At 47.3% G+C, this 23,864-nt stretch overlaps 1 long non-coding RNA gene across 3 annotated transcripts; it reads right to left on the reverse strand.

The window, feature by feature from the left end:
* Positions 1 to 17,532: 17,532 nt before the first annotated feature.
* LOC128916346 (uncharacterized) lies at positions 17,533 to 22,966 on the reverse strand. 3 transcript variants are annotated; one of them, XR_008468936.1, is made up of 5 exons: positions 22,857 to 22,966; positions 22,335 to 22,529; positions 20,049 to 20,277; positions 19,260 to 19,648; positions 17,533 to 18,910 (listed from the first exon to the last, which is right to left on the reverse strand). It is a non-coding gene; the product is annotated as an uncharacterized LOC128916346 (long non-coding RNA). The 3 variants fall into 3 exon arrangements; XR_008468934.1 differs by having other exon boundaries at positions 19,260 to 20,277; XR_008468935.1 differs by lacking the exon at positions 22,335 to 22,529 and having other exon boundaries at positions 19,260 to 20,277.
* Positions 22,967 to 23,864: the final 898 nt, after the last annotated feature.

Genomic DNA, 23,864 nt, shown 5'->3' on the forward strand with positions numbered 1-23,864 from the left:
CAGCCGTAGGACGTACCGCTGGCTCCCCCAGCCCTGTGCCAGGACCCCCACCCATCGTCATGGTGGGTCTCGTCTCCTCGGTGCTATGGTCTGTGCATGGGATGGACCTGGTTCACCCCACTCACAGCAGGCACCACCGACAGCATATATGAGATCCCTCTGGCTGCCAGTCCCCTTCAGTATTCTCCATAGCTCAGAGCAATAAAAAAATATTGAATCAATACGAATTTGAAAAGTTTTTTTTACTCCAATTCTGCTGCAAATCCTCCATCAGGTTGATTTCCCTCTGGCTCTCTGCCTCCCCACATCCACGTGAGGATTCCCTACCTACAAAGAACTAAAACAAAATGTCGCACAAAAAAATACCCGAACCCTGTGGAGTTTAAATTCACAATGAATTATGCATTATCTATCTGGCAAAACAATTAGCTGAATCACTAACTCTCTAAAATGGTTTCAGAATCAAAGGGACCTTGGTTCAGTTTAACTTCATTTAGGAGACTCAAAATAGGGTTTAATCCCAGTTTAGTTAAATTCATGCCTATGTTCACTTGCATTCACTTCTCTGAGCACTTCCATGAAGATGTTTCCCTTTGTCCAAATGGCACCTTGCCCGGGAAGTGTAACTGGTGAGATCTCACCATCAACACCAGTTTCTCCTTTCTACGAGTTTGAGTGAAGTCCTTCAGCAGGAGGTGGCAGGGAAGCCTCACTCGTCGTGGCTGGTGGGGGGTTGCTGCCCAGGTCAGAACACGAAGATGCCCAGCCGCGAAGAGGAGGAGCCGGGTGGCCTCGTCCCGCCAGGGACCTGCACCGCTACAGGACGGGGCTGCCACGGGACGGGGCTGCGGGCGGGTTCTGCGGCACATCTGCCGGAGCAGCCTCCCAGCAGCTCCCACTGCGGCACCGGGAGGTGACAGGAATGAACCAGGGACCAGGAAGTGAGGAAGTCACCAGAAAAAATAAATATTTTTTGCCCATCTGATCATCCGGCAAAACACTCCATGTTCCTCCATGGGAATTGTTAATTCTTTTGCTAACATTTCAATGAAAATTGTTATATCCAGGAAAAAAATCTTTCTACTGAAATAGATTTTTCCTGTTTTCATAAAAAGCATTTTGATCAGCTCTTCCTAGGCACCTTGGCATGCCATTCCCTGCTGTCATTCTTAGACCTAATTATTTAAATGCCTAAGCAACCATTTGGAAACCACTGCTCTGGAGGCACTGTTATTTTTCCTCTATTTTCTGGTACACGGCTGACCAGAAGGCATCATTGCATGTGGTAAGCTGCAACCACACCTGTGTTTAGATATTTGAATCCTACTGTCACAAAATAATAAATTGGAAGAGGTCTCAAAATATATCCGAGGCAAGACACTGTCCTACATCTGTGCTACTCTTTGAGCTTCTGCAATGAACACTTCTTAATATTCCTGTCCATCTGTCCCCAAGCTTCACATTCTCATTCTGTGGTTTTTTTACTGAAACTGTTAAAGAAAAGATAATACATGTTTACATTCCATAGTGTCACCTGGTGCTCCAGGACAGCAGTTCACCTCCGATCAGACCCCGTAGTTCTGCAGCACATCATTCCATACACAGCAGGTTTGGCTGGGAAGTATTTTGTCCCTGCAGTCTCGAGAGGTCAGTTCAGACTTCACAGTGGTTCCTTCTGGCTTATGAGTCTGCCAACAGAGAAAAAAAGCAATAAGAATACTCGGGTCATTGACATTTCAGTGAAAAAGTGTTGTGAGATTAAGACTCACCTGGCTCTACTCTTTCCTACTAAATGGGTATCTGGTTTATTGCAAACTATTCATAGAGTTATCCATCATTCCTCACAAAATTTGGTACGAATTCATGTGAGAAGTCATTACAATATTCACCTTTCATTATTCTCCTGTCTTTATGCCCATTCAACCCAGATGCAGAAATAATGATGCCAGCACCAATGAACGAGCAACGTCACGGGACGAGGTGGCCACGACCGGGGGACACGTGCCAGTGGGTCCGGGGGAAGGCGAGGACAGGAGGCAACGTCTCATCTGTACACATAATCTGCTCTGTCTCAATTACACAGTTCACAGGCATCTAATAGCCCAGTAATGACACGCTGAGAGGAACTGGCGAGTGCTTACAGACCACTACACCAGCGGAATACCAAGACGGAGCGGGGAGCTGCCGGATCAGCCAGGGCTGAGACTCAGGTGGAGGGTTTTGTCCCTGGCCGTTTTTGCTCAGAAATGCTCCCCGCTAATGTCACTCATGAAAAACCCAAGAACAGTAGAAACAGGTGGGGACAACGCTGTCTCCTCCCTCCTGGCACCGGCAGAGCCAGCAGTGCTGGACCCCCAGACTCGAGGCTGGGCTGGAGGCCGGGCATCCTCCGAGCCGCCCACCAGAGCTTTAGACCTGCTTGTTTGACTATTATTTTTAAGCTTGTTTGAGCAGAGGCTCCATTTTAGAGAGCAGTGCTCCCTGGCCAGCTCTGTGGAGAAAAGAGACATTGACGTCTCTCTTCAGACATTTTGAGATATAAAAAACAAGTTATGAATAATATGAAATTCCACTGGCGATGTGCATGATGTGCACAAGAAGCACGGGAGAATGGAGGGCACTTGAGAGCCAGGTCACAGAAAGTGCTCCACGTGCAGCATTTCTCATGAGGAGATCAAATAGTGCTTTAGTAAGGACTTATAAATATTAATCCAGCACCTGTTTCAATTACTGTCACCTGCAGGAGCAGTCATGCTCGGTGTGCGTGGTGACACAGAAAGGGAGCAGCTCGTGACAAGTCTCCCATGTTTACTTTTATGCTCTTTTGTAGGATTGCATGGGATTCTTTTTTAATTGGCACTCCAGGGTAAAAGCAAGGGTAATCTAATCACAGGCTGAAGAAGGTAAGGCTTCATCATTTAGCAGATGTGCAGCACATCCTCACAAAGAAGAGAAGAAGGGCTTGGTGGGTACCGGAACTGAAGGAGGGGACCTTCTTCATACATATGCCTGTATCTAGAAGTACCTTTGGCTACTTGAATTATTCAGACTTGCCAGCATATTACCTTGCAGTAAGTACCCTCCCACATAGAGGAAAATGCAGCAGGTATTAAATTTGTTCAGAGTCAATATAGAATTTATTGCTACCCCGTGAGACACTGCTCTGTTACTGGCCAGAGACTGCACACAGGTTACAGCTCTTTACAAATGCTACTCTTCTGTAATAGAGAAATTACATTTTTGGGTAAAGGGCAATCCATTCAGTTCTGCCCACCTGAAAACTTACAGTGCTTGAAAGCGAGTGACTATATTTCACCTGATCCTGAAACCTTCCTTCTCCCAGGGTGTCCAAATTGAATTCTGCCACAGAATGTGAAATGAGCTGGGACGGGCCGAGCAGCGTCCTGGCCGTGTGCCCCCAAACCCGCTCCTCCGTCAGGCACTGACTTCTCCCTCGCACCCAGCACAGTTCTGCACACCCCGCTGGAGTTCCGATGCTGACAAATAGCGATGACACAGCTCAGGAGTTTAAAATACGAGGGGAAGAGATAGAAAATAGCCACAACACATTTACTGTCAAATAAGCTTAAAGTGCTTTTATAACTGTTACTCACATCATGAGATACGGCTGTGGTACAGTGATAAACACATCCAACCATTAAAATACTATGTATTTGCTTTTTAAGTCACCTCCAAGTGTTTCGGTGCAGAAAACTCATACAGTGCCATTGTGCTGTACCACATCCGAGCACCTGCACCTCCCGAGTGCTTTTGCCCCCACAGCAGTGGCGGGGAGGTGGTACCGGCTCTCGCAGATGAAGAACGGAGACCCACGAAGAGGCTTCCCAAGGTCACAGGACAGGCTGGGCAGAACGGAGACCTGCTCCAGCATCTCCTGGCTCCAGCAGAACCCCAGACTTGCTGGACCCTATTTCATCATGAAGATGCTGGAGCTTTGTAACGAGGCACCAGGGCGAGCGTTTCAGAACAACCCAAGTCAGGGAGCGAGGAAAGAACACACTGTAGGAAACAGGTTTCTGGATGATAACTTGACATTAGTTGATATTCTATATGATCTCTGCTTTTTCTCTCTCCCTTTTCTCTATCCCTCTTATTCAACCAGGACCCACGTGCACCAGGGCGAATAAGAACACCGTGGTTTTAGGTTTTTCAGTGTTTCAGTCTATTACATAGGTATCTTGGGACCGAAATCCAGATGTTCTCACTCTCATCTTCCCCTTTTTGTTTCTGCCTTCCTGCTTCAGCCAGATGGACCACAGCTATTCCTTGAAGCTATATTCAGTTTCTGATATATTTTCCATGAGCAAAGGGGAAACTTCTTTTTTTTCTTCCATCAGCAATTTTCTAGAGTAAATAAGAAAAGGAAATGGAAAACCTCGTAGGAAGTCCCAGGCTGCTGAGGCTTTTTAAATGGGCTCAGAGCTCAGGCAGGAGGCAGATTAATCAGAAAACAGACATGTTGAGCCGGTGCAGAAGATGACATTTCAGTGCTAACGTAAGGAAGAAGGATTAATTGAGTGAAGGGACTAAGAACAAGAGAAGCCTGAGCGTGAACCAAAAGGTACAGGAGAGTCAGGATGTGACAGCACCGAGACTATTCAACAAAATTAAGTGCAGCCGTGGAAAAGATTTCCTTTGGATGAACACTGTGATCTCATTCTAATGTGCTTGTGAGAAATCATAGATGATTAATTGGATCATTTCCATATCCTGCTCCTAAGTGAGGTACTTAAAGGAAAGCGTGTTTCTGCTGCTGCCTGACCTACAAACACAGGGTGTCAGCCGCTCCAGAGAGCTTCAAGATGAAAAAGGATGCAGTGATGAGCAGCACGTGTTAGAGAGACAGGCAAACCAGGTAATAGCCCCCGTGTCCCCTGAACTACATCCCATTCCTCAAGCTAACATTTTAAAAATGTATCACATGGAAATGTACCCCTCATTTAACAAAAATAAATAACTAAAGTCAAATAACAGGTTGCTGTCGACAGAAAGCAGCACTTGCCAAATATAATGATGCCTTTTCATGCAGTGTTAGTGCTCCAGAACGGTTAATCTTTGCTCAATGGGCCTTTTACCCTAAAAATATTTAAGATACATTGCAGTACTTTCTCCACCGGGAAACCTACATGCAATACTACAGCCGTCAGAACTGAGTCTCACATCTCTCTGTCATTTCCCCCCTTTCATTTGCCTGCAAGTGCTGCAAGGTAGAGCCAAAAAAAGAAAAGGAGGAACAGAAAATCTTCTGCCGCCCGGGGCGCAGCCTCGCTCCTCGTGGGCGCTGCAGTTCTGCTCGACGAACAGCTGGTTCCTCCTTAACGCCTCATTTACTCCCGATTACCAACAGTGTACCGCCTTCTATAACTTTAGCCCCAAATATTTGGTTTTCCTGGGGCTGGAAGCTGCCATTCAGAGCTACTAAAAGCTGGTTTCCATGTCCTCTCGTTCTACGTAATTGTATTACTCATGAATAAGCCAAAGGAGGGGCTTGCTCCTATCTAAAACCAGGCAGGTCAGCAAATGTTTCACGATAGGCGTGGAGACAAGCCGTCAGTGTGATTTTATCAGGTGCTGGGAAATCTGGAGTGTGCTTAAATAGCTACTGAATTGGGTGGTCTCAGAGCCCAACGTACAGCCGCCTTCTCGTGGAGGGTTGTTGGTTCCCTGAGCCAGTCCGGGAGGGATCAGCTTCCCAGAGACAAATACCCCGAGATCTGAACTGAAAAGGTGCGGTTTCAACTCATGTGTCATTCTGAAAACCCACCCATCAATCCCTGACTTCATTCCAGTTTCTCGGCATCGCTAATTTGTTCTGAAGCTGCCATTGATTTACTGCTCGATTTCTGAGCGGTTTGAAGAGTTTTTCCCCAGCATAAATGCTACTTATTTGAAGTAGAAATTGAATCTGATGGGAAAACTTCTTTTAATTTGCAAAAACAGAGAGGACTAAAAGGGGCAGAGAAAAAACAACCTCCTCAAACCTCCAACTGGCAATTTTTGACATAGCAATGGTACAATGGCAGTTTCTGTACTGACTTAAAGAAAAAAAAAATGAAGCCACAACACCTTCCCAACCCTTGCATCGCTGAGACGTGTTGAAAGGACCTCCCGAAGAGTTCCCAGCGCGGAGCATCGTGGTCTGGCTCAGGGGGTTCACGAGGCAAGTGCTGGTGGTACAGGAGGTTACGCTCACTCGGGTCCGGTGCGGGGTTTGGTTCTGTGTGTTTGCAGCGCACGGTTCGAAAAGCACTCACTCCGACCTTGGAGGCTACATCACCTATGGCAATTTTAAAACGCTTTATGAACAAAGTAAACCTTGACACCATCTCCCCTTTTTGCTCTTCCATACGTGATCCAAGGCAGCTGAGTACTCACCTTCTAAACACGAGGGGGAGAGGGAAAGGCTCCATGTCCCCGTGTCCTGCTCCCGGCCATCTCCAGTGAGACGGGGCAGGTTGCAGATCTCCAGATCTCTGACCTCAAGTCGTACTTTGACCCATCAGCCCAAACAGGAGCTCTGCACCTTTCCCAGCGTTTCCGAACCAGGTTACACTCTCTTGCCGTCTGCTGCCGCACCGCACTGCCGTATGCTCGCGTTCTCTGTGCGGATGGAGCAGGCTCGCGGAACCAATTCCACCGTTACCACGCGAATAGCACTGTATCAAAATATAGTAACGAACCAGCTCTGAAACGAATTAATGTGGTTCTCATCTGAAGTGTGCAGAGACACCTTACTGTGTCATTTTCCACTAAATACACAGCATTTCTCTTTGCTGAATTTATTTGCCATTTACCCGTGTCTGTACATTTGCATTCTTTGTTGTTGCATTATGTTTGCAATGAATTTTCATTTGTACATTGTAGAGGAATCTTTCGGTCACCACACAAATGCTGCTTCTTGTTTCCTCATCCGATAACTCAAAAGCAGAGGCTGTGATTTTCAAGTGTAAAGGAAAACGATGGTTTTGAAGATTGTGTTCTGTGCAGAATATTTCAAAGTACGTCGTTTCTTCCACCATGAGATCCTTGATCATTGGTTTCTTCTTTCTATCAATAAGCTGTTACCAGTAACGCTGAAATTTAGATTCCTGGGTGAGCATTACAAACCTAGAAGGGAAATGCCTTGAACTGCTTTTCCTTGGAGTTCCCCACTGCCTGCCATTCCCAGAGGAGAAGGACGTTGCCATTGCACCCCCTTGGCCCCTTCGGCCAAAGCACCGCGCCAGCTCTTTGGCAAAGAGGCACCTGGCACGGGAGGCTGGGTGCAAGTCAGCCGGAGGAATGGATACGGACAGGGACGGGGGAGACGCAGAGCAGGGATGGAGCTGGCAGCCAGTGAGCAGCTCCGTCTCCTGCTGTGCTGCATATTGTGATGGCTCACTGTTCCGGAGCTAAAATTGCTGTTTTGGATACCGTTAGCTTCCAGAGTTGAAGATAGGACTAATTATGAATAACAGACTGTACTGTTCTTTTATCACAGGTTTTTGATTAGCATGAGACATTGTCTTTGGATATTCCCTGTGCCAAATTATCCTTTCAATTACTGAAGCCGACATCCCAAGTACTTACAACCAGTTGTTCTTGTTGAAGGAGAACAGAAAGAAAAGGATAAAAAATAAAATTCAGTTCTTCTTCAACTCCTGCCCAACACTCCTGCTGGCATCATTCAAGTCTTGCCTCTCCCTACAGTGGGAAGTGAAAAAGCTAACTAACACTTGATTTTTTATTACAGCTTTTCACCTTTGAGGCCAAAGCAGGGCTCTGACCTTCACAACATATGACTGAATGCTAAAGCAAGACACGCTTTAAGTCAAACAAATAACGTGTAAATCCACGGCAGCCTGCGCATCGGAGGCAAGAGGGGATTGCAAAGGCAAGAACAGGTTAGAAAGGGTTTTTTGCAGAGGGCAGCGCATGAACCTGTTCTGCTGCTGCCAATTCTGCAGCAAAACCCCACAGGGACGGGGCTCCTGGGAGACCTGGAGCAGGGGCTCAGCAGCAGAAAGCTGCTCTCGCACCACCCCGCTCCTCTGCCCCGGGGGCTCGTCCCAGCCCGCGCGGGTGGCTGCCTCTCTGCACCACCATGGAACCACATCTCTGCCCCACCATGGACCCATGTCTCTGCCCCACCATGGACCCACGTCCCTGCACCACCACGGGCCAACATGTCTGCCCCACCATGGACCCACGTCTCTGCACCACCACGGGCCAACATCTCTGCCCCACCATGGACCCACGTCTCTGCACCACCATGGGCCGACATCTCTGCCCCACCAGGGACCCACGTCTCTGCCCCCACCATGGACCCACGTCTCTGCCCCACCACGGGCCAACATCTCTGCCCCACCATGGACCCACGCCTCTGCCTCACCATGACCCCGTGCCTCTGCCCCACCAAAAGCCCCCATCACCCACACCCTGCCACAAAAGCAGCCCTGTGTCAGCCTTCACCCCTCCAGAGGACTGAAAGTAGGTTAGATTAAATCTGGTGGACCAGATTTTGGTCACCTTAAAAACAACAACAATCCCCCCCTTTTCCCTCGCAGCCCTCCCACACACACATCTGCCATGCTTAAACTGGAAAATTAAATCACTTTTCCACTCAGCTGGCAGGAGTCAGCCGATAACTCATGAGAACAACAGTGTTTCAGAACAAATTAACCCCTTCAGTGATGCGGCTGAAGGCAGAGGCAAGAGGGCTGGGGGGTCCCCTCGGCACCACGGTGGTGGCCGCCGGGTCTGTCCCTGCTTTGGGGCAGTGGTGGGGAGGGCAGGCTCCGCAGGCCAGGCTGGAATGAGACAAACAGCAAAGTCCATGCGGAGCAGAGCGATTTCACACGGACAACAGCGGGGCGATGGGGGGATGCCGTGGCACCGCCACCTCCCAGCTCAGGTCTGGGGATGCTCCGACAGAACTGGGAGGAGAAGGAACAGATCCTTCACCTGTGTGTCATTCTCAGTGTCCTCACTCAAAAAAAAAAAAAAGCTAAACTTTACCATTTTGTAGTGTATTTTGTGTGAATAGATTAAACTTCTTGTGACGAACTACAAATATTAATCATTTGCAACACTTAAGTGATGTTTTCTCTGTCATTGAGAAATATAAGGCTTCAGCGCTCGCTATGAATGCCTTGACTTTATCTGTAATTCACACATCCAAGTGTGGTCCGAAGCGTGTGGACTGTCTGTCTCATTGGAAACAAAATGTCCCCGTCACATGCTTGATGAGCCTTTTATCCGTCTGGAGATGCACCTAAAGGCAAGCTCACGTGTCACTGCTCGGTTGAACTGGCATTTAGGGGCATTTCCAGAAAGATAACACCCCCTTACCGAAATTAAAGTTATTCTATCGTATTTAATTAATTAAGCGATTTTGCTGACCTCCTCTCGGCATTGTATTTCCACTTACCTTGTGCTTCATTAAACTTGCATGAAGGTATCCAGCCGCCAGGGCCTTGCGTTCAGGTTGCCAGGAACTAATCTGACAACAGATTGGAAATCACCATGTAAAATAATAAGCAGCTTTTACTGGAGTTATGAAAATACCTATGTCATGTAAGGCGGTGCAATTAGCGGGGAAGCAGCTGAGGCCCTGATAGCGAGAGAGAGAAGATGACAGACAGACGGAGAGTTAAACCTGCTTGGGAGGGGAGCGGGCTGGTGACAGCTCTGGGACTGGGTGGAAAGGGAAGAAATGGCGAGAGCCGAGGAGCAGGCGAGAACTGCGGCACGACCACGGTAGGTTTTACTACCACACTTTCTTTTTTAGTCTCCATACTGAATTGCAATCTAGACAGCATAAAACATTTATAGAAGCACTGTGCCTCGTCTATGCCACCGCAATAAAACACGGCCTTTTGCAAGTGTCCCCGCACAAATTTGATTCCCGTTGCCAACACCCAGCTGAAATTGTTCCCTGAATAAAACCACAGAGATGAGCAGAGCCCGTGCCGCCCCAGCCTGTCAAACAAGGACACGAAGCACCCGTCAGGTGTTTGCTCCATTGACACGGGCATTTGTGTCTGGCAAATGTTCTCCTGCGGAGCCGGCCCTCACCTGGAACAGAGATGTTGGAGTAATTTCTAACCCGTGGGTCTCGCTGCAGGGGCTCCGTTGGGATCTGGGAAATGATGGCAAACGTGGGGCGCTGAGCGGCTGCCAGTGACTCTCTGCTCACCACCACTTTTGCAGAACCCCCATTTTATTATTGGGCAACATCAGCTCAGTAAGCGGGGACTAATGTGAGGAAGGTTTAGCTTTGACAAGCCTCTCGCATCTCTCATAGCTCCCTCTCAATATTTTTTGGAAAAAATATTTTCTCATTTGAAGTGACTTTACAGTTTAGAAATTGAAGTGACTTTACAGTTTAGAAATTGTTGCTCACTTCTGGTGTAAAGAAGTTCCAAGGACAAACCCAGACAAAATTACAGCATGATAACATCTAAATGTGATGCTCTGATGGAGAACTCAAATTGGTAATGCTGAATACTGTTTCAGGAAATTTTTAAGAATTTAAAAATTTTTCAACCCAACTGAGTGAGAAAAGAGTTGACATCTCAAAAACGTCCTGCCCATCTCTCCCTCCCACACCCCAGTGTTGCTTCCAGGAATCTCTATAGGGTTATTTTTAGCCAGCCATTTTCACATAAGATTCAAGTCCAAAGCATTCACGCTCACTCTCGTTTTAACAAAACGTGTTTAGCATTCAGCGCTGAACTGGAGGGCACGGAACAGCAGGCATTTAAACAGATCTCTCTGCAAAGCTTTCTAGCAGAAGGTGCCTTGCCCTGAGTCAGCCTGGTTGCGTTTTCAAGTGTTTAAACCAGGTATCGCTCCCTCAAAGACAGCGCCTGGTAGAAACCGCTTAAGGAACAAGGATACGGCGATCTTGGGTGAAAGCCTGGTTCATGTGAAGTCCAAGGACACCCCCCAAACCCAGCGATTTTAACTTGCCTGGGATTTTGTTCTTCACATTATTATGAGAATATTAATTTCATCATGTAGACTTGAATAATAAAAATAGAGATGCCTTTTTTAAGCCCTCCCTTAAAGCATTTTAAATGAAGAAACAAGCATACAGGCAAGCACTCCCCAGCGTGCTTGCACCCAGCAAAACATGACAGAGGATCAGCAACCAGAGCAAGAACACGTCAGCACAAAATTAGCACCATTAACAGAAACGCAAGCACGCAGACCAGAAGCACCTAGTGCCAGGAATGCAGAACAAGAAACGAGTCCAACCCTGCTGCTGTTAAACCGGGGGATTGAATTCACAGGGACGGCAACACAAGCAGGACCATGCCTCCAGAGAAGTGTCTCACATTGGCCATCCATGGAGGCACACCTGGAAAACCTGCCACATTCCTCAAATACCCGTAAAGACCTGAAGGATAAAAACAAAATTAAGAAAAACATGTAAATGTCGATATGTGACTGAGGTGCTGCCCCACGGGTGGTACCTGACGTGTGGTACCTTACCTCCCTCGGGCAGTATTTGGCTAAAGACTTGATCTTTTCCTTCGATCTAAATGTAGCAAGGAGCAACCTCAGAGCACCTCTTGCCGCATCAGCCAACGTGGGCTGTTTATTCCAAACACATAACAGTCAGTGGCATTTCTGTTCATTTAGCGCTAATCATGACACACAGCATACTTTATGTGGCACCACGTTCCCCTGCACAGCACACTTCATATTCATAATATTCCTAAAGTTCTTGCAAATCGGTAAGATTCAAGCTCTGTTATTCACACTTATAGAGACATCAGCAAACATCAGAGTACTTGGGAGGCCAATCAGGACACTGTGATTTTCAGGAAGGGAACCATTGTTTAATGCTACACCTGGAAAAAGTGCTTTTTGCAAAGGAAGAGTCCCCCTAAGTGTGGCCATCAGCTCCTGGGCAGATCTCCACCTTTGCCACAACGGTTGAACTCAAGCACTTTGTGAGCTGCTGCCACCAGTGCACAAAGACACGCTGTCTCCATTACAAGAAACGCCACACTTGTGAGGTGCATCTACCTGCTTTCCTCCTCACACGTCCACAAACACTACACTGATGTGGTGGGTTGACCCCGGCTGGACACCAGATGCCCACCAAAGCCCTTCTGTCACTGACCTCCTCATCTGGACAGGGAGGCAAAATATAACTAACGGCTTGTGGAGATAAGGGCAGGGAGATCACTCAGCAATTACCATCACGGGCAAACCAGGCTCGACTTGGGGAGAATTAATTTAGTTTATTACCAATCCAATCAGAGTAGGGTAATAAGAAATTAAAAACTAAATCTTAAAACATCTTTCCCCCACCCCTGCCTTCTTCCCAGGCGCAACTTCATTTGCCATTTCTCTCCTCCTTCCCCCCGAGCGGTGCAGGGGGACGGGAATGGGGATTGTGGTCAGTCCATCACACGCTGTCTCTTCCTCCTCAGAGGAGGATCCCTCAACCCTCACCCTCTGCTCCAGCATGGGCTCCCTCCCATGGGAGACTGTTCTCCACGAACTGCTACAGCGTGGGTTGCTCCCACAGGGTGCAGTCCTTCGGAGAGGGCCTGCTCCAGTGTGGGTTTGATGCGGGGTCACAAGTCCTGCCAGCAAACCTGCTCCAGCGTGGGCTCCTCTCTCCATGGGTCCACAGGTCCTGCCAGGAGCCTGCTCCAGCACGGTCTTCCCACAGGATCCCAGCCTCCTTTGGGCATCCACCTGCTCCGGCGTGGGGTTCTCCATGGGCTGCAGGGGGATCTTTGCTCCACCGTGGATCCCCATGGGCCGCAAGGGGATCTCTGCTCCACCGTGGACCTCCATGGGCTGCAGGGGGCCAGCCTGGCTCACCATGGTCTTCACCACGGGCTGCAGGGGAATCTCTGCTCCAGTGCCTGGAGCACCTCCCCACCTCCTTCTTCACTGACCTTCTACATAGTTGTTTCTCTCACTGGTTGCTGTCATACAGGGGTTTTTTTCCCCCCTTCTCAACTATGTTATCCCAGCGGCACTACCATTGTCACTGATGGGCTCGGCCTTGGCCAGTGGCAAGTCCATCTTGTAGCCATCTGGCATTGGCTCTATCGGACATGGGTGAAGGTTTTGGCATCTTGCTACAGAAGCCACCCCTGAAGCCTCCTCCTACCAAAACCCTGCCATGCGGACCCAGTACAGGTGACTGTGCTCCTTTGCAGCTACCCCTATGAGCACTCTTCTAGGGGAACCAGGTACTGCTCAAGCCACCTCTGGCTGTGCGTTCATAGCTTAAACTCTGTCATAACCATTTGTGTTGTTTTTTAAATTAAGTTTATGCAAGAACTGAAACCCCACATGAACAGCTGTGACAGTATTTGTGGTATTTCTCACGCTTGGAGTGGGAAGCACGGCTGTAAAGCCAAGCACCCGAGGTGGCAAGTGCTGCAGTGCTGCTGGCAACCACTGCAGCCGTGGATGCCACCACACTGCAAAGCCGTACGTGAGGGTGGCAGAGGATTGATTCGGTGCACGTCACGCAGCAGAGGCATGACAATCCAGTGCGTTATTCAGCAGGGCCTGTGATGGCTTTCCATTTAATCTATGGGAAAATTGGATTTATGGTATAGGAGTAAGAACTATCTGAACACGGCCCATAAAACTGGAAGAATCTTATTTTTCTCTTCAGCAAGCAACTTTTAACAGCTCTGCTGGGTGCTTATTTGCAGTCACAAGGCAAAAATTTTCTCTCTGCTGTTTACGACCCTTTTACTCATTTCTGTGACAGAGGGGGGTGGTTTGGAGTATGGTGCCAGTGATGCTCTAGTTACTGGGTGTTATTTGCTCCAGGGACTCTTTTGATATGTAGTCCTCTGCTGTACTAATGTTCCCATTAGTCTTGATTGCCTCTGCAGGGGGTGGTAAAGACTTCTGTAACAAAGTGCCTAGGAAAATCCTTCTTGAGCCTTTGATATTTTCTTTGCAACATTTTCCTCATCTTTCACAAGATATCAGTTTGACTTTGAAGTTATTTCCAGTCCTGTTGTTGTCATTACTTTATATTTCTACTGGGTAGTTGGATGTTTCTAATGGGGGAGCGAGGAGCCACCAAAGAGCCTCCCTTTCTCTGTTCCTCGTATGGTCCTGATCTCTTGAGTAAGGCTTCCAGTTATTGAAAGCGTACGGTCTAAAACCACAAGGTACTGAAATGCAGGCATCAAGTGCTGTGAGGTATCGCTCAAAATTGCTGCAAGGAAAAATGTATATGTGGAAAATCATATACATAAAACAACCCAGTGAGAAAATGGCTGGGGACCAAAGCTGTTTTGACAGCCATAAAGCACAGCGGAAGGTCAAACAACAACAACAACAACAAGATATTGGCCTAAAATATTCAGAAGTCCAGGTATTTATTCATACCATGGAATTGTGGTAGATTTAGGAGTCTGAGCTGAAATAAATGGACGTTTCTTGGTGAAATTTCATAAAATTCCTGATCATGGATGGACTGAAAATAATCACAAGATTATTTTTTTTTTCTCTGGGAAGAAATGTAGGACTTGAAATGGAAAACTGAAAATGAGCAGCTGACGGTTCTTCTCACACCTCTGCTACCTGGAGAGAACAGCCCCTTCGTAAAAGGGCTTTATATCCCCTGCGATAACATTTGCTTTATAAGTATGTCATAATCGCTGTAATTTTCATCATGATTAGCAATAGAAAGCATATTTTGAAATACCCAATATGGAAAGAAAACTTAAATCAACTTTTTTAACTTTGAAGATTACTGTGAAAGCCTGGGAGAATTCTGAGGTGATTCAGAAAAGCTGTACCGAGGCTTCTGCTGCTCTGTCACCGCAGAGCTGGATAGACCTTCCCGCGGCATTAAAAGATGCCAGAAAAGTCACTCTGGGTTTGGATTTGACCTTTTCAGTTCTGTAGTACTCCTGTCCTGAACTATGATTCAGACGCATTTCTGTACCATGCAATTCACGGAGCCAGACACCAATTTGCTGTCATTACCTGCAGTTCCTTTGGTTCAAAGACCCTCGGCATTACTTCCCATTACAGCCCATGTCTCGAAAACACAAAGCAAGGGCAAGAGCAGAGCCGAGAAACATCACCGCCAAGGAAGGTACAGCGGCAACAGCCGTGCACACAAAGCCAAGTGCACCGAAACAAAACCACGCAGAGAGGCATCTTCATTTTCAGTTGTTTACGTGTAACCCAAGGGCTACTCAGCCTTGAGCCCGAGCGGCTTCACCGCATCCTCTGCAAGACGCCCCATCTCTCCATCCCCACCACCGTGCCCCTTTCCAGGCTGGGATCGCGGCTGCCGTCCCCGGGGGTAACCCACGCGTGGGAGAGGACCCAGAGAGATACGATGGGATGCTCGAGCTGCCCTTTCCTGCAATTTCAGCCCGTGGTGGGGTCCCCGGGGGGAGAAGGGGCTTTTCCTGCATGGATCTCCTGTGCTGCTGGTGCTGTTGTTTTTGTGCATTTGGAGGATGCAGATAAAAAGGGCATCAAATTTGAATGTTATGCTAATAAGAACATCTGTGTACTTAAATCAGCACTGAGCAGCTGGTACATTTAAAACAGCCCCCAGCATGTCTAAACACTCTGTAAATACAGAGTTAATATCTCCTGAGATCAATTTATCATTAATAAGTTATAAAAACAGGATTTGATGCACACTAAAATAAAACTAGTGTGAAAAAATCCTGTCCTTTATTTCCATTTCTTCCCTCCGAAAATTCAGTAAAATGTTTCTTGTGTGACCAAATCTATTCAGAGAAAGCAATTATTACAGTTAAGATGTATTAGGCTGCAGTCCAAGCAATAGCTTGAAATGTATTTTCCAATATATTTTGTTCTAAGTTGGGCGTATTAGGACTTGACTGTAATTCATATAACAACAATTTTCACGATTAAAAATGTGTATTTAAAACTGGCAGTCACTGACATTTTAATAAGGATTGAACTAAAGATTTCGGTAAGTATCCATTTCAATTCTGGGGGACTATTATCATCAATCAGCGGATGTCATTCTGTTTAGAAATTGTTGTTAACGATTACAGAAAATAAATCCAAATTGAACCAAAATGTTTCGTGACTACTTAGTCCATCCCCATCACAAGCAGATGCGGGTGCTGGAGGACAGATGGGCGGATCTCTGGCCAGGGAGGACAACACGTCCTCGCCTGCTTCTCCCTGCCTCTCCCTGCCCCGAGTATCACGGCATCAGGGGCTCTCAAGAGGAGCTCTGGAAAGGAGAGATGCACTTTTATATCAAATTTTCTCCCACCTAGAGCTGGGATCCTGAGCTGCGTGGAAAGGACTGTAGAGTGAGGACAGAGCTGAGCTGCCCACCGTTCTCGCCATGTAGTGATAGGATGAGGGGTAATGGTTTCAAACTGCAAGAGGGGAGATTTAGATGAGATCTCAGGAAGAAATCTTTCACTCTGAGGGCAGTGAGCCCCTGGCCCAGGTTGCCCAGAGAAGCTGTGGCTGCCCCATCCCTGGAGGGGTTCAAGGCCAGGTTGGACGGGGCTTGGAGCAACCTGGTGTGGTGGGAGGTGCCCCTGCCCAGGGCAGGGGGTGGCACTGGGTGGGCTTTAAGGCTCCTTTCAACCCAAACCATTCTAGGACTCTATGATCTCCACGGAGAGCCTGCAAACCCCCTGGTATGTGAGGAGCCCAGCCGGCCATCGACTTGCACAGATGGACTCAGGACTGGCCTCATCCTGCCTAGGACATCCAAGTGAGAAGTGCAGCCATCACCTGATCCTCCTGTAGTCAGTGCAGAGATGCAGGCACCCCTAACGGTGATACCGCCCACGACTTCTCAGTTCAGCACCAGAACGTCAACCAGTGAGTGCGTACCCAGGCTAACTTCAGACAAGTTTCTTGGAAAAAGTCTTGACCAGGTTCCATGTTACAGTAACATTTGGTGGCTGTTATCCCCCTCCACAGTCACCTCTGCCTGGTTGCACCACGGCTCGGTCTCCCCCTGCACGGGCGAGGGCCCCCGGCACCTCCTCTTACAGCTCGATGTGCGGGCTAGGACCTTGGCTTGTGCTGCTGAATGGTTCCCTTAACTTAGCATGCCCGGCTTCACTACATATGCAGGACCACCTGCACGTCCCCAGAAGGCTCCAAAAGACTTCAAAATAAGTTATTTTGAACACTTTGGGACTCCACTTACTAACTCATAGAAATTAAAGATAGTTACTATGGTGAAATGGATCCCTTTTCCTCTTCTGCTTTCAAATAACCTGTTGTGAACAAGCATTGGGCACATACATCCCACACTCCACTTCTTAAGCCTCTGGATCCCCAGACAGGTGACCGCTTCATCAAACATATATTTTATGCATCCTGTAAGCTCAGGGAAACTGTATAATTCAGGGTACCAGCCGGGGTGTGCAGGTGGCATTCTGATCGATGCTATGTGCATCTGTAAAACTAAATCTGCAAAAATAAAGATACTCCTTTGCATATTTGGAGGTGGTTTTTTTCTCTCCTGCTGCTCTCTCCCTGGAACACTTTTATCTCACCCCAGTAATTGCCAGGAAAACTCACAAACAGTAAATTACATGAGTAAACCTTTATCAGCTACGTTACACTCACAACACTCCTCTCCACTTCCACACAGGTCACATCTTTAAAGATGAGCACTAACGTCACAGCCAAAGGTAGTCACGGGTGTCCTCGTCCCACAAAGTTTGGTGCACAGGAGACATGCCTGGAAAAGGATTCCCAGAGAGGGGATTATATTTTATTTATTATGGTTTTGTTACTGTCCTAAGCTGTGTATGCGTGATCTTCTGCTATAAAAGGCAAATACACGCAATAATTTTTTATTTTGTCCAGCTCTACCCTGTTTGGAACAGGAGAACTGCCACACAAAGTACATCAAAGCCCATTAGGTTGGCTTACGATCTTAAATAGTCTTGCATAAGAAACTTTGGAGCGAGACTGCGACCCTCCAGAGCACACAGATCAATGGCGCAGCAAAATGCCAAAGTCCTGCCTTAGCATTGACTGTCTGAAATAGCTACAGAGCTGCTGAAGCTCCACTTTCTCTAGAAGGAACATAAGATCTTTAGCAGGGCAATATAAACCTGCTGTTATTTGTATGATTTATAGTTTTCCACTCACCTACACCGCATGAACAGCATTAACACCTGGCGGAAGTTCCTGTAAACCCTGATAAAGTCATCTTGGGCAATTTTCTCCGGGCAACTGATTTGATTAATTTTCTGGAGAGCACCGTCCTGCCAGTTGGCCTGGCTGGGGAAATGTTACGAAGTTTGTTTGCTTGGTTATCTCTTCCCAGGGGCCTTGTTGGGATTACGACTAATTGAAGTTTCTAGGCTAATTTGTTTATTAATATCCTTATGTGAAAAGTGAAAAGCTGCATTAAACTTAATATGGGGAAAAGGGGAGGAGGGTCACTGCTTTGCTGTCGTGAAGCTATATCGAACATTTTCATGACTTCTCGTTGGAAGAGAACATCTCTCTTGCCTTGTGCCAGCAGCTCCCCCCTTCTCAGCGGGTGGCCTCAGTTAATCGAGTCACTAACAAGAAACGTGCCAGCAAATCCACAACCTCAGCCCTGCATGCACCAGCGCTGGTTGGCCTTCTGCTGATCCAAGCTCTCTAGTTGCACCTAGGTTTTAAGAATTCTTGCTGACATTAAAGGACATTCATAAGGTCTACACGCTGCTTTGTGAGCTTCGCAGTGAAAAGGAACAGGGTGTGGAAGCCGAGACATGGGCACGTGCATGAGCACAGGTTTTCTCTTGGCTTTGTGCTATCCCAACCCTTCCCTCACCACCGATATTCCCTTCCAATGCAGGTAACTGGTAAAGTCCTTCTTTGGTTGTGCTGTGTTCTGGAGGATTTGTTTTTGATGGGAAATCGCTGTTTTTTCCTAGATACATGAAAAAGATGATAAATAAAATAATGCATAATAAATTATACATTCTAGAAATGCATAACTAGAGCAGAAGCTTTGATTCTTAACGTTGCTGTTAAAATCTAAATGTTCACCAACAAGGCTCATTTGAGCCTTACAGGAGAAGAAATTCAGTGCAGCCAGCACAGAGCGCAGAACGCACCAGAGCATGACTGCCAAACCCAAAAGACAGGCTTTCATCAGAACCCTGCCTCGATAGAAAGGAAAACAGGTTTTAGAACAGCCAGCCAGCAGCAACTGAAATTCAGAAAGTCTGCAGAGTGTTGATCACAACATTATTGCATGTTTGTTAAAAGGCACGTACCATGAAGCCCCCTGTCATCAGAAGCAGAGTTGGGATGAGTTCTGAACGGAGGCTCGTCTTAGTCTGCTCCCAAGCCCAGCAGAACCTGGCTCTGCACAGTTAATTACAGCCCCTGACTGGTACAGACGGAGTCGTGCAGAAATGGAAACCGACTGCAGCAGAGATTTCTCCTGAAGGTTGTGTAGGACGGGCTCTGGTTTTGGCTGAGGCTCACAGGTTTCACGTGTGTCAGAATCAGGTCAGATAAGCGAGGTACGGGGAAAGGCACAAACTACCAAATCATTCACTTCAACAAGAAATATCAAGACGCATTTGCCAACCCGCCAGGTGACTGCCAGTCGGAACAATTGCTGCCAGGTTAAGAAGGCAATAACTTTGCCATCTGTTTGCTTGAAATGGAAAAGAAAATTATTTCCCTCACTAAGGATAACCATGCCCCAAGCCCAGGTGTGCAGCAGATGTGCTGAGATGGCCTTGAAGGGGCTGGCGTGTCCTCCCAACACCCACCAGCTCCGGCAGTACTGGGTGGACCGGGGGACATGCGACAGGGATGAGGATGGTGCCCACGGGTCTGAGCCACCTGCAGCGGCCGCTGCCTGGAGCCATGACAAATACGCGCCTGTAGTGAGCAAGGCAGCTCCCAGGGTGAGAGGAACGGACAAGCGATTGCACGCGCCTGTGGGTCAGAAAGGACAAACCAGACGTACCGGATAAAGGAGATGAAATCAGGTGGCGAAAGGACATCCCTGTGAAATATTAAGAGATCATCACCTCCTAAGCAGCACTTACCAGATGAACGGTTCTTCGTGGGGGTGGCGGCTTGAGCAGAAGACAGGAAGAGCTGGTGTGTCGACACCGAGTTATTTACAGATTTACTACAAGGGCATTTCTCAGAAACGCCTTGGAGAGCAGAGCAGCCGAAGCGGGCTGCAGCCGAGCCTGGGTCCTGGCTCGGGTCCTGGTCTGTCAGCAGCTTCAGTTCTCCTTCTTGCAGAAATGGTGTAACTTCCTAATTGCTCTGAGAGAGGAACAAGGAAAAGGTTATAGATAAACTATGTATGAATTGTCATTGCCATGTTCTTTCAGATCGCCTGGAAAACAACCCTGAAGATCAGAGAAATGAAAATACTAGCGCTGCAGAAGCTAAAGGGACACACTCACCAGCAATCCATCAAACACAGACGGGCCACCTGAGAATGGAAAATTTAAGCGCTTCTGATGCTGTAATCCAAGAATTCTGTTCCTCCTGGCTCTTCCTATCCATTTTTCCACTGAAGGGGAAATTCCCACATCCCATTCTGCTTCTGACTTCTGCAAGAGCTGATGTTTGAATTTCCTTACCCCACCTCCCGTTTTGCGTCCCACTCCACCGCTTTCGCAGTTCTGGGGCTGTTCTCTTCCACTCATTTTATATTAATTGTGATGGTCCTTCTCCTTATTTCAATCCTAATCTGTCTTTACAGAAGCTGCTTACATTTATACAATTGTGTAACCACCTCTTTATTGCTAGTCTGCAGACACCGAGGTACAGCCTGTGCATTTGCAGTTGCTTTGGGAATCCATCTCCTCACTTACAGGTGGGGGGTTTATTGGACCATTTCTATGTTCTCACAGATAAAATATTCCTGTGCCTGTAGCATGATGACACAGTATCATCTTTCTGCCCCGACATATGATACGCTTCTTTTAAACCCCAAAATGTTCTGATCTATTCTCTTTAGTCAGCAAAGGGTTTTTATTTTTTTGAAACTCCTAGTTTAGAATTTTTGTGGAAGATTTAACCGAGCTCTTTATAATAAGTTTTGCTGCGATTGCAGATGCTTTGTTTGTTTTTACATTGAAGTAAGAAAGAAGAGCTCCGCTTGTACACGAGAAAACGTTTTCTCTTTTCCTGCTTTTTCTTGGGAGAATGAACTGGTTAGGAGAAACTTTCACCCGTTATCTCTGCTTTCATCCAGGATTGAAATCCATTTAATTTTTTAAGGTTTCTTAAATTATTTTAGAATGTGGGAGGGCTGAATTCTGATTTGCATATCCTTATTCGGATGTTTTTCAGGGCAGCATTCCCAGGGCAGTACATGAGGGTTTTCCACCTTGCTCAGGATTCTGCCCGTGGCTCAGGGAGCAGTTTTCAGGAAGGTCCTCGGCTGGTTTAACCCTGACGGCAGAGCGCGGATGAGGCGCTGCGTTCCCAGAGGAGAAGCGATGCTGCTGGGCTCGGAGAGGATCCCGCGCTGCCAGGGCAGGTTTCAGGGCAGTTCCCAGCCCTCCCCGCGGGCAGTGCTGGCAGATGGAGGGAGCGTGGGCGCGCGGCGCCAGCCTGGGGAACAGCGACCTGCTGCCAACCCGGCCCGGGCGGAAAAACCCTTCTTCTGCAACCTCGTTTGCAAGAGGAGAACGAGAAGGACCTTGGTTCGAGTCTTTATGTGTTTAATACATTTTTTTTTCATTAATATAGGCGGTCACTGGATGCGTCTGGGAAGGAGAAATGCTTTGGTCTTGTGCTCTTGCATGGTTACGAGACCCCCCCGATCCCCCCAACAGGTACAGCATTGCTGATACGGAAATAGCAGGAATCCTTCGAAGAACTGTGGAAGCGAACGTTGGAAAATCGGCCTGTTTCTAGCAATGTGTAAATACGCACGAGCAGTGTAATTTTTTTTCCTGAAGCAATATGAATAGGACATTTTCCTGGGCAGATGCAAGCAAAATTTCTTGATGTATTGGGATGCCATACACTGAAGATTTGTTGTATATTAAATCACATTTAACATTTATTCTCTCTCCTGCTCTGTCAGCTGAGCAGTGCAGCGTTAGATAGTCGTCTGGATTTTGTGCATTTCCTTAATCGTATTTGTAAATGATCCTACCCAATGCTCAACCCTTCATTAAAAGAACAGGTTAAAACAGTCATCAGGTAAATATCAAACAAAAGCGATTAGCCGAAATGGTCAAATTAAACTGAGTATAAAATTAAAAGGTATTTTTCTGCTATGCACCGTGCAGTTTCCTGCTAAACTGTACGTAACTTCTTCACTTCCCACACGATTTCTGCAGGGTTAGGAGGTGGTTTACCTTGACAGCAGATGGGAAGGAGTCCAGACTCCCCGAAGAGTAACCTTGCCCTTATCCCGTCTGTCCACGGGGTATTTCTGGACCGCTCCTCAGTAACGTCTGCCTGAGCTTGTTCCCAGGCTTCTGGAGAGAGCCCAGGAGGGCCGAGAGCTGCCAGGGGGGGCTCTGGCGGGCGGTCGCCGTCCCAGGCACCCACTGCCCCGGCGAGAAAACAGTTAATCAAAAATCACATCTTGTGCTTCACGGCAGTTTTGCTTGATGAAAAGACTTGACCCAAATAATAATGAAAACTCACCAAAACCCATTAAGTTTTATAATTCTTGTCAGGTATAAAAACAACCCCAATTTATAAAGAATACAACTTTTGGCAAAATAAACAACAACAAAAATCATTGCCAAGAACTTTTTGGTAAGATAACCATCATTTTAACTGAGTTTAGTGCACTTTTTCCAAACGCCTTAAGCTTAAGAACTTATTTGCATGTTGCCCACGAGGAAATGTTTTTGTGCTGAATTACTGACCATTTGGTTATTCCGTGCACTTCCCAGCAGTCAGTTACGGCTCTGGACACCCACGTCAGCCAACAGCCGTCATCTGCAATTACCGAGATGGTTAAATCTTGTGACAAAGAACGCGCAGAGGAAATAAAAACATTACATATGTAAACAACAGAGAGTCGCTAACCCTCTTTAATTTATCTGCTCCAGGAAAATGCAGCGCAGGCTGCAAAGCAAGATAATGCTCCCTGCGCCACAGCAGATAGTGCTGGGTGGCAGCTTGTCCTTTTCCGAGAGAAACAAGGATGAACAAAAATCCAACATGTGAGCTATTTGACAAATGCTAGTGAAATTGTCTTGCTCTGAAAGAAAATGGTGTTTTTCCAGCTTTCCCCGGTGGCATTTTGGATGCTTGTGATTCTTTTCTTCTTCTGAGGAATTCTGCGCTTTGCCAACTGCAGCTCACCCTCCTCGCACAGCCGCTGCGGCACCTGCTCCTTACATTCAGATTCTTGGCACAAGGGAAGAAACGCTGCCTATTGTCACTTCTCCTCGCTTCCTTCTATTGTGATACCGCGCTTATTACAAAAGCGACTTAAATTTTAAATTCTGTAACCGAAAGACAGAAACTATGCAGGAAATGCCGATTGACCAGTAACTGTGTCACCTGTGCATCTTCATCTCTGTTTATCCTCGGCATCAGATCTTCATCTTTTCTACCCCAGCTTTCGGCAGGGGCAGCTTTCTGCTGCTCAGCCTGAGCACGTGCCCTAAGAAGGAGAGAAGGAACAAGAAATACACACACTTTTATATGATATAAGATATAGTCCAGTTCAAGGGTATGAAACTGCCCTGCCAGACTCAGCAGACTCGCTCTACGCCACCTTCTTTCACAAAAACAGAGCATGGGTTTCTGAAATTCAGTGGCAGGATGATGCCAGTGGAGACCCAGGTGATGACCAGCCCCCAAAGCACTGAGACCCCCCTGCATACATCCCGCTTGGGTCAATGATCCCATCCCTCATACCCAGA

The sequence above is a fragment of the Rissa tridactyla genome, chromosome 11, assembly GCF_028500815.1.
Source record: "Rissa tridactyla isolate bRisTri1 chromosome 11, bRisTri1.patW.cur.20221130, whole genome shotgun sequence".
Taxonomy (NCBI): Eukaryota; Metazoa; Chordata; class Aves; order Charadriiformes; family Laridae; genus Rissa; species Rissa tridactyla.